Below are 14,791 nucleotides of genomic sequence, written 5' to 3' on the forward strand. Positions count from 1 at the left end.
AGTAGTGTGTTTATTTTTCCACTAAGGATCCTTGCAAAAGCTTGAGTGCTTTTAATATTCTGGTAACTCAGCTCTATTTATTAGCCAGGCTTTCCATCAGATATTTCAGAATTTGAATGCACAAGGAATGAATATTTTATAGCTATGTGTTAAATTGTTACAGAACTGATGCAAAGCAGGATTGTAGGAATTTTTTTATAAGTCATAAAATCAATTGAAAAATGATAAGCCTATAATGTTGTCATTGTGATAGTACAAAAATTCATTTTGCATATGCTGTCTTGGGCATGCAGACAAATTGTGACAAACAAAGTTTCCTGTTGAAATTCTCTAGAATTTGAACAAGAAATTTGTTTGGTTTATTTTTAGTGGCATGAGAAAGATGTGCTTTCTTCCAGTGTCCAAGGTGGTGTGTGCTGGCTACGGTCTGTTGGCATTACTGCATTGAATTCCACCACATTTTAGATTCTTTATCTTTTAATAAAGTTAAGAAACCACACTTATCCCACTTATTTTAATCAATATTTAATAGAATATCTAAGAATAACTGAATGTACAATGTCAGTTAAAGTATGCCTTTGTTCTGCGGTGTAATGTATATCCTGTGAGCAAACATGTGGCAGCTCCATTCTTTTTATCCAACAGTGATTCAATTTTTGGAAGTTCTAAACACTTGCAACTCCAACTGACTTCACTGGAAGTCTTATTGATTAGCTCCAAAAGTCTGGCTGTGGATCCCACTGTCCATATGGATGATATCGTTCTGTCCTGTTCCATATCAACATATGCCTATCAAAAGTGCTAAGGAATTGTGATCAACCAAAATAAGGGGGAGGGTAGTGTGTAGAATAGTGATGAGAGAGTAAATCATAGTGGTCTGAAGTTTCTAGAAGAAAAAGTTATTTGGGACTTTGTGGAATGCGTAGAATATATGGAAGCTTGAACATGTTCTAAATGCAGATTGTCTTAAGCCTGGTTTTCAGAAATAGGCAACTCAGTGCCATGTTGCAGCTTTTTGGGGGTACTATATGTATGTATCAGCATTACTATTGGTCTGCAGAGTCTGGAAAATGCATTCTTTATTTGAACTGATGCTTCTGTATGTAACCCTAGCCCAGATGACTACAGGAGAGCTGCTTGCCTGAAAGGGTGAAGTTAGGTATTTGGAAGGTGCTGCAGATTTAGCCAATCTAGATTTCTCTGATCATGGGGCCTGAAGCCAGGATTGTGAGCACTTGCCCTTTAACCTAAATGTAAGCAATTATTTGATACACTTAGAAGCAAACTTTCCTTTCGTTTTGTGAGCACCAGAGATGGGGAAAAAGCCTTTAGAGAGAAGCTCTGCATACATAAGAGGTGAATTGTGGAAATAATTTCTTTTTTACTTGGGATCTAACTTCAGGTAAGTGGAATCCAAGACACAGGACTTCAGCAGTCCACAAAATTGTAAGTTAACAAAACCCTATGCTTTGGAATGAACTTTGGCCCACATTGTAAAGCTTTGCAAACAGATTTTAAAATAACCCATTGGTTTTATAGAAGCTGACAACATGAAGTTGAACTGTTTTCTAGCAGTGAAATAGTTCTACCAGCACCATGATTTGCCAAGCATTGTCTTCTGCATTGAATCTGAGTTCCAGGCATTTGAGAAGGGAGGCAGTGAGCCTAAATAAAGTCTTCTGTTCCCCAGACAAAGGGTGAAAACCGAAAAGGCATAAAAGGATTGCTTTGTGTAATTTTTAATTGTTGTCCTTTTCTTATTCAGTAAATGAAGTCACCTTTGTAGTGGTTTCATGAACCGCTGGGTAATCAAAATTATTATGCTGCCACCTGTTGTCCGTTAATTATTCTGAGAAGATACTCATAAATCATAACACTGGACAATAAATCAAACTGTCAGGACCCAGGTCAAAGGTGATGCATGAAAAGTTATAGGTCGCCAACAGGGTGTGAAAGATCAGGGTTGTGGAGCATCACTCATTGTCAAGTAATGTTGGGAGAAGTGCCACTGGAACAAAAGAAAACCTAAAGTACAGAAGAATTCAGGCCCAAAGATAGGCTCCAAGCTCATGCACAAAAGGAATCAAATTGACATGTCATTACACTGCAGATCTGACAACCAGCAATGCCCTGACTCAAATACTTTTGTCTTGACTGATCGTTGGTGCAAGTCAAGGCTTCTTTTGAAATGTTTCATGTATCTGGGCCAGATTCTGCTCCTGCAAGAAGTCAGTGAGTGTCTTGGCCTCTACGTATTTGGAATTTAAAGCAGTGTTAACTTTTTCTGCGCTCGCTGAAGAAGCCTGAGAGATACTGTATTTGCCAGGGCTGAAATTCATGAGCCTCTTCTCAAGTCGAAGTTATTTGGTATCCAGGGTTTATCTTCCTTGGGATGAATTAATATCCTGGCAGAAAAGTAAGTCCAATGTTACAAAAAAGGTCTTATTCCAACCTGTACTCAGGCCTACATAAGTCTCTGAAAAGGCATAAGCAGATGCGCTACATCTATCTTTTCTTAAGCCAAGGTAGTGGGCTTCACATTGGTTCTGACTATCGCAGTCTCAACAGCAGAAGTAATGTCAGGGTCACCTCTCCTGCTGGATCTGTGCTCATGTCAGGAGATTGGCTTTCTGTGAAGAGATAAAGGAATGCAAACCTTGTGATGTAGTTTCCCTGAACTAATTCTTTTCTTGCCCTTTCTTCCTATTCCTCCAGCCCTGGGCAGCTGGCTGTTCCTGGTGTTACGGGTTATATAGATGCACCTCGGAATGAAGCAGCTGAGACTAAGCAATGAGTGCACTTGCTCTGCACCTTCTCTCTTTTCACCACAGGTTTCAGCAGGTGTTTGCAATGCCCAGATCCATCAGATTAAACCTGTGCTGGTTCAGCATTACCAGCAGCAGGGGGAAAGTACATTTCTTCCCTCTAAGTAGAGGTGGGATGCCATTATGAGGTTCAGGTCTGTCTGCACTTTCCTAGTTCAGAAGTGGAGATCATGTCTTCCTGGGGGGAAGGTATTATTGAAGGACTTTGACTTGGATTCTGGAACAATGGGTGAGTTCAGTCCTATCTCTTTGTATTAAAAGTAAAAGGTTTCAGCAAAGGTGCATAGCGTGCTGGTATGCTGTGTTCTACAGTTTGTGTCTGCTCTTAAAAACTTCAGCTTCAGTTCATATCCTTCAGCTTACATTGAATTGCATGTATTTAAAATAGACTAATTACTTGAAAGGAAATGTGCATTGACAGAAAATCACTGATTTAAAACCTGGCTGGAGGTAAATTGTTTCTGATGTGAAAGAAGTGACTTTAGGAAATAAAAGAAGTGCTGTCTGCTGTTAACTTGCTGTTAGGGTCATCTGCTGTAGGTTTTGCAGCTAATGGACAAGCACTTCAATTTAAAAACATGATTTATTTCCAGAAAGCATTATGAGTTGGGTTTGTTTTGACTGGGTTGCTTTTGCTCAGATAATTTGGATTTTGTGGTATTTAATAAAGAAATTAAAATTAATTCAAGCCCAACAATACTGTTAACTTCAGCACTGACTTAGTGTTGATCTCCCTAAGAGCTCAGACCTGAATGAATTTCTTCCTTCTCACTCTGGGGAGGTCACTGAAGAATTGAGGCATGGGTCTCGCCTAACTAGAGAAAAACTTGCTTGTAAATTAGAAGGAATTGAGGTTTTGATTAGATGTGTTCATTTCCCTTTGGTCCTGGTTCTTGAACATTTGCATAAGTGGAGTTCAAAGAAATAGCCATGAGCAGTATTTTTTACAGTTTTTATAAGCCTTTTAGAAAGATGCAGAATTCATTGATGAGGAATAAATTTATGATGTAGAACTTTAGAACTGTTAAAATCACTTGGGGCTCTGACTTAGTGTTTCACCCTGGATATCTGTTTGTGGGTAAGAGTAAATTAAAATATTGTACAAGGAGCAACTATTTTCTTTCCTTTTGAAACACAAGAAGTTTGAGTTTATGATGGCTCCTATAAAAACAGCCATTGGTTGTTATATTACATGCACACTGGTGATGGAGAGCAGTGTTAAAACTCAAAAAGGAAACTTTATTTGCATTGAAGGAGGGAGATTTGTTTTCTCTTCGGGGAAATAGACTTGTGACGTAACAGTAAATATTACAGTTCAGCTACGAATGTTTTCTTGCTCAGTACCTGCCATGGACATTTTGAGGAAGAACTAATGTCGTGTAACAGCTAGCAAACTTATTTGAAGATCTGTAATTAGAGTGAATTGTTAAAATCTATGATATGTACATAGATGTTCCACAAAATGGGGAACTTAAACAGTGCTCAATATGTTCTTTATAACAGTTTCACTAATTATATTAATGTCTTGAAGAACCAAGCACTGTATGTACACAGGAACTACCCAAAAAGTGTCAGCCTGTAAGGAGCATTGATTGCCACTCTCTTGCAAATGTCTTACTTTCTTCACTATCATACTTGATTTCCTAATAATCTTCTATGAATAAAATGGGTCTGGCTGTGGAAGTTTCCTACAAGCCTAATTGTTGTAATAGTATGTAAAATATCCCCTAAAAAATATCTGTCTTCTACTGAGTGGAAACATCACTGAAATGGATGTTTCTTAGTTTATCACTTTGGCAGGGTCCTGAATATTATTTAATGGAATTTCATTGCATCAATATTTAACATGCATATGCAAGAGAACAGCCAGTGAATAATGTAGCACATGTAAGAACTCAGCTCTCTGCTCGTAGGTGTAAAACTCTGCAGACAACATTCTAGGCAGCTTTACAGGAGGCGAGAACGAAACCTCTTTTAATGGAGGGTCTGGAAGAGGCCGGACCAGACCTCAAAATGTTTGCAATGTATCAGGCACGTACAGATTCACTGTATCCCTGTGTTTCGTTAACATCCTTGCAGTGACGCCTCTTAGCCTGTGAACCTCTCTCGACTTGGATTTCCCAGGGTTCACAGGCGCACAAAATAAACCCTACAATTATTCTCTGTATCTTTTGGTTTTGAGCAATTATCATATGAATGTGTGAACTCTGTGCAGAGAACGAGAAAACTGAATGCAGGTCCCTGGTCATCAAAATAGTTACGAAGTTTCTGTTCCAAAAGTGAGATTTCACTTCTTGCATGTTACAGGGTTTTTTTTCCTTGTAATTCTTATAGATAATTATATTTTTCTTTTTTTTTATTTGCAGTGATAGTAATGAACAATTTAGCCATCTACTCCCATTTCACATAAAAAGCAATTTCTCGCAATTCACTGAAGGTCAATGAATAATACCCAATGCTTTGATTTGAAACACTTAAGGACATAAGTAACTTGACCCCAGAACTTTTTACAGAATCAGGCTGTAAGTGCTCAAGTAGTGTTCCCATGACACTTGGACTCTATCAGGAAAAAAATCCAACTATACTTTGGATTAGTCGTATCATTTTTGGGGTACAATTTACTATCAAAAGGGATTGAAATTAAAACTTTGCAGAAGTTGTTAGCAAAATGACATTTAATTTTGATAGAGAGGCGATGAGGCAGAACATTGTGCATGTTTGCAAAGTAGGTTTCATTTTGATGTGTTTGGCATTACCGATTATATTAATTAACTTAACAGCAAGTGTGAAGATTATTTATGATGCATTAAAGACGATTGCATCTTAATTGCTTCCCTGTAAGAACAAGAAAGTTGAATTTCAGGTTGTGGAGAACTCCACAGTTAGTCTTTTCTCTGACTTTTAACTGTTGTGCTTTAGAGGCAAAGTAATTGAAATAAAACTAACTCGTAGTACTGAAAATGGTTGCTGCTTGTGCTTGAGCAGGTTAGGCTGATGACACTCATCTGGTTTGTTCTGCTAAGTCTGTTACTTCATTAAGACTCCATTATTTACCTGATTTCCAGAATTACTTGGGTAGGGAAGATCTTGCAATCAAACTCAAGAAATGAGTTCCTTCATGGAAGTCAATTCCTTCACGAATGCATCACTCAGTTACGACCAGTGAATGTAGTTTTTAGAAATGTGATTCTGCATCAAAATGTTGATGAACTCAGTTTCTTTAAGAGTATGTTTACCTTTATACAACAAACTGTTGTGTAAGATGCATCTTTTTGATGTTCTGTCATAGCATCTGTTACATCAAGGTGAAAGTACCTTCTTTTTTACACATGAAAAATTAGTTAATTTTGTTTTCAGCTCCTTTAACAAAAACTTATTTCTTCACTTAGCATAAAGCAGATGCTATCTTAGACCTAAAGTGAGAAAGATCGGTATTCTAAGCACTGGCTTACCAACAGAGGTGCTTCAGATTGTGATTATTATAACCACAAAAAGCAGGTTTGTTGATACCTTTTTATCCTTAATATATTTAAAATTGTGTAGTTGATAGCATAGTTGGTATGAGAGCATGTGTAATATCTGTTTGATAAGTGTCTTCTCACACCCTGAGGTCTGTTATAGGCAATTTGCATTCTACAATGAGAGAAATCAGCTGGAGAGGGTTTATTGTTTTGTATAATAGAAAGGAGTGTGAAAATATTCCAGCCTTGCAGATGGTGTTGCTCGTTAGCCCTGAACATACACATGCAGAAATGTTGTTTCCCCTTATAATATAGGGTCTCCCTTTCTTTGCCTCATACAATCTGTTTATAGAGGGAAATCCATAGCATGGTTTTATTGGAATCAGCTTTTCTTGAAAGTAATGGGGTAAAGTCCTTCTTGAACTTTGACATGCAGGGTGGTTTAGAGATGATGGAGAACAAATGCTTCCTTCTCTTCACTGTTGTCTGAATACAGAGCCCTAGGTGTCTATACTAAGAGCTGCTTTCCTAAAAAGTGAAAGGATAAAGCTCAGCTCTTCCACATAGGAGTAAAGAAAACCTGATTTGATAAAACTTTCAGTTTTATAGACAGAGGTGGATCGATGCAGACCTGTGTCTAAAATCTGGCATACTTAAGTTTCAAGAGCACCAGAAAGTTGAAGATGCTGAATGGTGAATGTGTTGTGGGAGAGCCAAAGACCATATGAAGACTTTCCAGTGTATTCAAGGCTTGTGAGGTGAAAGGGCTCCTTTTGACTTTCATGCCCTTTGGTTTAGATCCTAAAAACTGTATTTTGCTTAAGTTGGAAACTGAACTATGACTTTCATCAGTCTCGCAGCATCAGCCAGTAAGAACTTAAAGTGCTTAGCTTTATTAATTGAGGACACCACACTGAGGAAAGACTCCTCTATGTTCAAAATCATACAAATCCAGGTTTAGAACAGTCAGGTCTCATGCCTCAGCTGTAGAAGAAGAGAGTTACGAGCCTCCTTTTATGACCAGCTGCAAAGTGCTGCAGCTGCTATTGGAGGCATTTCGCTTGGAAGTCCTACATAAATCCAAGTACCTTGGTATTGCGGGAGACAGCAGGCAAAGGTGACTTACTATCTGGTGATTTGTTTTGAATGGCACTCTAAATGCTGCATGGCCAATTGCTTTCTTGTATCAGTGCTCATGACTTTTGCCCAAGGTATCAGTTATTCCTGGAAGCTGTATGTGGCAAAACAGTCAGTTGCATAAAATGACAGAAATTGAGGATGTTTGATTAAATTTTTTCCAGTTAAGCAGTTGTTTTCATATTGTTATGATAATTGTCAGTATTCAGAACTTAACCTGAGTTCACAGTACTGTCATTTGCAAATTGGTCCCAAGTTGGTGCTCGTAAAAGGTGTCCTGGGGAATCTCACTGGGACTGAGCATGACTGTAATCTCTTTACACTGCTGTTCTCTGGTCTTTTCTCCTTATTCAGTGAAAAGAGTTTTTGCAGATGTGGGTGCATGCATCTATAAATTCCACAATGAGTAACTGGAGTTGGAAAGACATGGTAGGCATAAGCATAATAAAAGAATTAAGAGAAAGAATCTTCCTTTCTTCATGGCCCTCTAGGTCTTAAGTATGCTCTGCTGAGTATCACCTGCTCGTCAAAACCTGCCATAACACAAGGTATTAAAAGGGATCAGTCTTGCAGCACATGCAAATTGAAATGAGATACAGATTTCTAGAAGAGGTAAGCAAAGGGAAAACTCCGAATGGTGGTACCCTTATTAAATTTAGACATTGAAGAAATAATATTACAGAATTACAGCTACTCAATATTAATTGCATTATAATATTGTCTGAAATATAGACTTATTTTGAAAACAGTAGCAAGAAGGACCATATGTGACTCCCAGATACATCACAGAATTGTGCATATAGTTATCTAATTTGTCTCTTTTATAAAGCTGTGTTTGATGGGTGGTGCTGTGAATTGTTTATGTCAATTAAGAACAGCTCAAGAGACTGGAGTGTTGAGGGTATCAGGCACTTCCACTGTAGAAATAAAAATGCTGCTCATGTGAGAGGCTTTTGGCCTTTCATTATACCTGTCAAACCGTGTCATTTTTCCTCTGCTTTGCATGATGCTGATAGCTTTATACCAGGCACTTCCACAAGTCCAGCTTCTGATATTTTGGAATTGCTTTCTACAGTGTCAGTGTCCATCTCCTTTCCCCATCTTACCCTTGTTTTATTTGGTTTCAGCTATGGGCACATCTCTTCTGGGTTCCTCTTGTTGGGTAATGAAGGTCCTCATTTTATTCACTGAAGATTTTACATGTTAAATAAGCATTTGTTGATTACTGTTTCAGAAATAAGCCTGTAGTTGCAGCAGCTTCTGTAAAAATTTAATTCCTATTCCATTTTTCGTCATTCTGAATGAAAGCACTATAAGCAAATCTGGGAAATTGAGTACCTAATACTTGTAGAATTTATAACTCTACAGAAAGCCCTAAAATCTTTTCAAAGTTCAGGGCTGAGGTGGCAATACAGCATGGAAGAAGTTGCTCCACTACATCGCGTTGTGCATGTGGCATGGTGCTTTTCGTGTAGGTATCTGGATTACTTCAATGATGGAAGCAGAAGGTGGAGCTGGGCAGGCTTTAATCTGTTCTCAAATAGCTATTCCAATTGTATATTGCTCATGGAAAAGTCACTCTGCTTAATAACCTCCAATGCTGGTGGTTCATCAAGACATTGATTTTAAAGCTTTATTGATTGTTTATAAAACATAGCACAGCCACTTTCCAAGCTATTTAAGTGATTTGTTTGTCCCATATATTTTACAATGATGAGACTACTGAAAAATCCCTATGCAGATTCACTCAGACCATTACACATTATTAGTTTTCTCTTGCAAAATTTCCCCTCCTCCAGGGATTGTGAATGTGAAGCACCTTGCTATTGCAAGGTCTTATACGGTGTGTTTGTTTTATACGTGCTCATAACAGGATAATTATATTGCTACCTGAAACACTGGCATGTGAGCTGGAAGAGGGCTCTATGTAATAGTGATTGATAGCTTGAGCCTAAAAATTGTTATGGTGCATTAAAAGTATACCAACGTTTATTACTTTTTACAAGGCTACAGACATTTAGATTACAGTCCAGGTTTCCAGAGCTATCACACATCTGCAGACTGAAGCAAGCACAGTGGGTGCTTTTCCTTTCTTTCTCTTGCATTTCTCTTTTCACATGTTTTTAGTGGGTGGAATGGCTTGTTTAAAAGGCAGCTTATACTTCTTTAGTTTTAATAGCCACCAGTTAGCTATAAACAAAAAAACAAGGAGGAAAGTCCCCAGAATTCCAGTTCTAAAAAGAAATCTATAGGGACTTTAAAACTTTCTCAGTGTTCAAATCCAGTAGGCAGCCTGGAAAGGTTCTGAGTCAGGATTCCTCCCTACCCATCCTCCCCTGATATTGGCATAAAAAACAAGACAGACTTTAGTTTGCTGATGGTTTTGGGCGCTTTTTTTTTTTTTTTTTTTTTTTTAATATCTCTAGGTTGTACTTCAAAGCTTTTTTTTTATTTTCTAATTGTGAATGGCAGCTGATACGCTGCTGTGTTCAGATGACATAAAGTTTGAGACTTGGTGATGCTGGGCACATGTGTGCATGAGTTTCACAATCACAGACTCTCTTGTGTATCCTGGAATAGGGAATTAAGGTAATGAATCCAGCTGATGACTGTGAAAAATGACATCAGCTATTGAAGCAAATAAAATATGTTCTTTTGCAGTATAAATACATAAACTCTCCTTCACAAAAAGTAATCCTCTTCTGCCACCGTTGTTTAAATTTCACTCGTTCCTTTTTGGCCCTATTGTGCTCAATAGAATGATTAAAATTGGATTTTTTACATTGTACTGTGCTCTTTCATAAGCCTTATTAAAATAGAAAGTGATGCTGCACCTAAAATTTTGTGGGAGAAATACTGTATGGTAAAACCAGCTTGCAAACTTTCAGCCACTAATGCAGTCTGTGTGGCACTTTATAATACTTACACATTCCACAGTCCCAGCTATCTGCAGGTTAGACCTATGGGATACACTTCAGAAAAGTTACATAAACAACTCTGAACCCTCAGCTGAGAAAATGTATACTTTGAACATGTTGAAACTATCCATATTAAGTCAGTTTAGCACTTTGATTAAAGAGTTTAATCAATCACCATCCTAAGCTGTTTATTAATCACTTTATCAAGCAGTTGATGCATTGCTGGTTTTAATAGAATCCATTTATTTTGATTTCTACCTACTTCATCTTTCCAAAGGGCTTTCTGAATCAGCTGTGATAAAAAAAAAGAGGGGGAGAAAAAAAAAAAAGCTTGGTTGCATCTAAACACTGGAAGGTAAGAGCTCAGACCTCCCTTGCACATACTTCATTATCAACATTCTGCACTGACTTAGCCAATTTATTAAGGGTAAAAAAAAAAAACCAACAACCCTGCTTGGAGTGAGTCTTCTGGTGAACCACACGGTTTAGCTCAGATAAACAGAGGCCATTCGTTTGCTTTCACACCTGACAACCTCATGATATACGATCCTAATAAGATTAATCTCCTCCCTCCCCCCATACACACTTTTGTTTTGTTTAGTGGCTGACTTCGTGATCTTCTCTCATTCCCCTCATTGGGCACTTTTAATGCCTTTGGTTTCGGTTGGTGGTTAGAAGTAAAACAAACAAATAATCAATCCACCACCCCACTCACAGGCACTTTCTCATTCCAGGGAAACAAGATTAATATAACAAGAGATACAAAGTAAGCAATGGAATATCTGTTACAAAGCAGAATGTGTATAGAACAAATTCCTCTTTTATGCAATTTGCCTTGAAAAGCATTAAGCACATGGACAATCTGTGTCATCAAATCCATACTTTGTAAATTGTGCGGAAGGGAAACAAACAAGCCCTGAACAAACAAAAGCATCAAATGAGAAATCCACAACTTGGGCCAGAGCTGACTTCTATTTTACTGCTTTCTGGGAGGTTTCACTTAACTCTTCTGCTGTGTATGATCTCTGAATTTCAGAAATCTAGGGGGAAGTAATCTAAGGGTTTTGCCTGATTTACTTTCAATAGAAAGCATTAATGCATGGTTTTGAAATGCATTAGCACCTACGCAGACTTTCTATTTTGAGTATATTTGAGTTTTATCAGCTTCATGCTGATATCACCAAACCCCAGCGTTCATAAACATTGTCCCATAAAGCTGATGGGGGTCCTTAGAAATAGGAATTCTTTGGCAAGAATTGAAAAATATCCGTTTTTCAAAATTCTGTTGTCTTATGTCCCATATTCAATACAATGATACAGCACAGTCAGAATTCTTATAATGCATTTTAAACTCCCATGCAGATTCTTTTAGACATCCATTATTAATACAGCTTAATGATGTTAATTGAGGAGTGTGTATTCTTTCTGTGGGAGATGAAGTCTCCCTTCTCAAAATGAGCTGATAATATATTACTTTGTATGTATACAGGCATGTTTACGCAGGGGGTTGTTCCTGTCCTAGTTATGAGTTACAGGAACTTTTAAAACCTCTCTTATAAAACCAATCTGCTGAGGTGCAATATAATAGGCACTGATGAGAATTTTCCTGATGAGAATAAATTTGTGCTTCATGGATAAGACATTGCTAAGAACATCTGACTTTAAAGGCTTGGTGTTAGCTATAAAGTAACAGCAATATAACCCTAACCATTCTATGATATGCTGGAAGTAACCTGCACAGATGTCAAAACTCTGACTTGTGGCATCATCAGATCGCTGTGCTGGTGCATGCAGGAGGTTTAGAGCTTGGTTCTAAAGCAAGATCCAATTGGCTACCGAGTGCGACAGTGCGGCCACCAGGCTGCTGAGCAGCACTTCCAGAAATATTAATTACAGCTGTAAACAGCGCTGCAAAATTAGGGATATTGCAGCCTCCCTGGGCATTGGATCGGCAGCCCAGCTGTGAAAATCACTTCCAGTCAGCTATCAATTGAGATGGAATGGCCATACAGCTGAATTGCAGCGTTTCCAAAAATGTTAATTAAGAATGGGCCGCTGCTGCGAAGCGGCAGCTTTGTAGCACTTTTGAAGCTGTACTGCAGTTGTTGTGCAGTATCGTGGCATTGTACTGGTAGAGAAGCTTATAGCTCTCTTCCTTTTGCATCACCCACTGAAATAGTACTGCTGATGAACTGGAATCAGAGGACCTGGCTCAGGGTCTTAATAAGCAATTTGGACATTAATCTTAATGCCATAAGTGTCTTTCGTTTTTTTTTTTGGTGGCTTCCCCCCCTGCTTGTATGGGCAGTACTGTGTAACCGCATGCAGCTTCCGCTTAGAGAAAATGAGACATTGCATAAGGACTAAGTTGGATCACTGAGACTTTATCCTAGGCTTACCCTCTGTTTTGAGTCCCCCAATTCTTCACTAGTCCACTGATAAGAATTTATTCTGTGAGAAACTAATTTCAGTTAAAGCACTGAATTGCTGTTGAGGTATAGAAGAGTATCTGAACCTCTTCTAAAAGCAGAAATCAGTTCAGCAGAACTGTCTGTCCACATTGTATGCAATTCTTGAGCAAAAGAACAACTTTATTTTTAATTTTATGTTTTGAAATAGAGGCCATTAATAAACTGAGACACTAAATAAATATTTAAGATGGTTACTGTAGGAAACATGTAAGTGTACATTCAAACATCCTTGTTTACAAATACAAGTCTTTGAAGAAGTTTTTAATGACTGTGTTGAAGTACCAATGAGAGTTTTACGTTTGAAATGTGACTTGCCAAGTACAGTAACTACTCTGAAAACACTTCAGCAAGTCATGAATTTCACCTAATGCATCTGGGGATGTGTTAAGTCCTATTTATGGAGAGATGGTAATGAAAAAAAAGTCAGAAGCAAGTGTTTCAGGTCTTTTCATGCTTTGATTCTACTTGCTATATGCCTTGAGAAGTCATTTGTCATCTCTATGCCTTTCCTTTTGTCTGCCACTTCTACCTAGATAGAATTTGTTCAGGGCAAGGAATCTCTCACTGTGTATTCAGTCACTTATTATACTTAACATAATGTGGTGGAAAATATGACTAAGGTAGGGCTGCATTGTAAATGCTATATGCTTATATTTCACTCTGCATCAGTTCATCACTGAAATATCCAAGTGTTCTAGTTTGGTGCAGTGATACCATTGTACATGTCGTCTTCCTAATTTTATCTGTTTGGCTCCAAAGAATTAGCATAGATATTTGACATTCACTGAGAGTCAGAATAAAACCAAGAAGGCAAACTAGCCACAGTAATCCTGGACAGCAAAAAAGGCACTTTTTTCACCATTTGTTCTGACCAGAAAAGAGTATGTCAGTGAACCTTTGGGGAATGTCATGAAATGAAATTTTCCTGAAAAACTGCTGACAGTTGCAGCTGAACGCAGCCAGAGCAAGCCCCTTGTAAGGTCTCTGGGGTGGTATAGGATTATGGGGTGTTTTTTTGTCTTGCCCTTTTCACTTCTGGACAGACAGTACGTAAATTCTTTGCACAAGTCTAACAGGGCTTACATGCAACAGATGGTAATGGTAGAAATAACTGCTTGGTATCAGGTTTTAAACTGGTACTTAGATGGTTTTATAGAAGCTAGTGTTGAAACATTGAAACAATAGGATAATTTTACTTAATGAATTCATTTTTGTAAGGAAGAAATGAGTTATTTAGAGCTGAACTGTAGAAGAAGCTGATCTGTGGTAAGGAGGCATGTGCATACTGGTAGGCTGGGGTAAATGCTAAAGTTGTAAACTTAGTTTAGGCCACATTGCCTGAAATCAAGCCAGTTCTAATTTCTCTGTATTTGCAAGGGCCCTGCAGCACATGCGGGTAACTAACATGGATCAGCCCACGTATTGGAACTTAACTGCTGTGCCTGTCTTCTCTGCAGTGCCCCTGAGCCCTCTGGACATGTTAGGACATGTGCTATGGAAGAAACTAAAGCTGCAACAAAATAGCATTGTTTCCAGAGTATGAGTAATCTCTGGAGGAAAAGAAGAAAAACCAAAACAAACCCAAAACCTCTGAGAAGGAAATAGGAACAAACAAGAAATCCCTATTATCTTTGTTTTGTTTCATTGGTTAAGAAAACAGGCAGCATTGGTAACTCATTTGAAAAGCCGTGTGGCAGAACTTGGGGTGCATGTCCTAGAGTTTAAATTCTTCCATTAAATAATTTCAGTGTTTTTCATACTAATGCATGAAAAGTTACAAGCATGGGCTGATCCACTACTTTCAGAAGAGCACCCATGAGGTGATGGCAAAGTCTAAACTTTGGTACATAAACTAATTCCCTTCCAAGTAGCTAATGCAGAAGAAATGCAAGCTACAAGGAGGACAATAGAAGTAATAAGGTTTTAGTGAGGTTTCAGTAAGCACTGTGGTCACAAACAGATGGGATGCATGGTTACTA

This window comes from Psittacula echo (assembly GCF_963264785.1).
Source record: "Psittacula echo genome assembly, chromosome: 10".
NCBI classification, from domain to species: Eukaryota; Metazoa; Chordata; class Aves; order Psittaciformes; family Psittacidae; genus Psittacula; species Psittacula echo.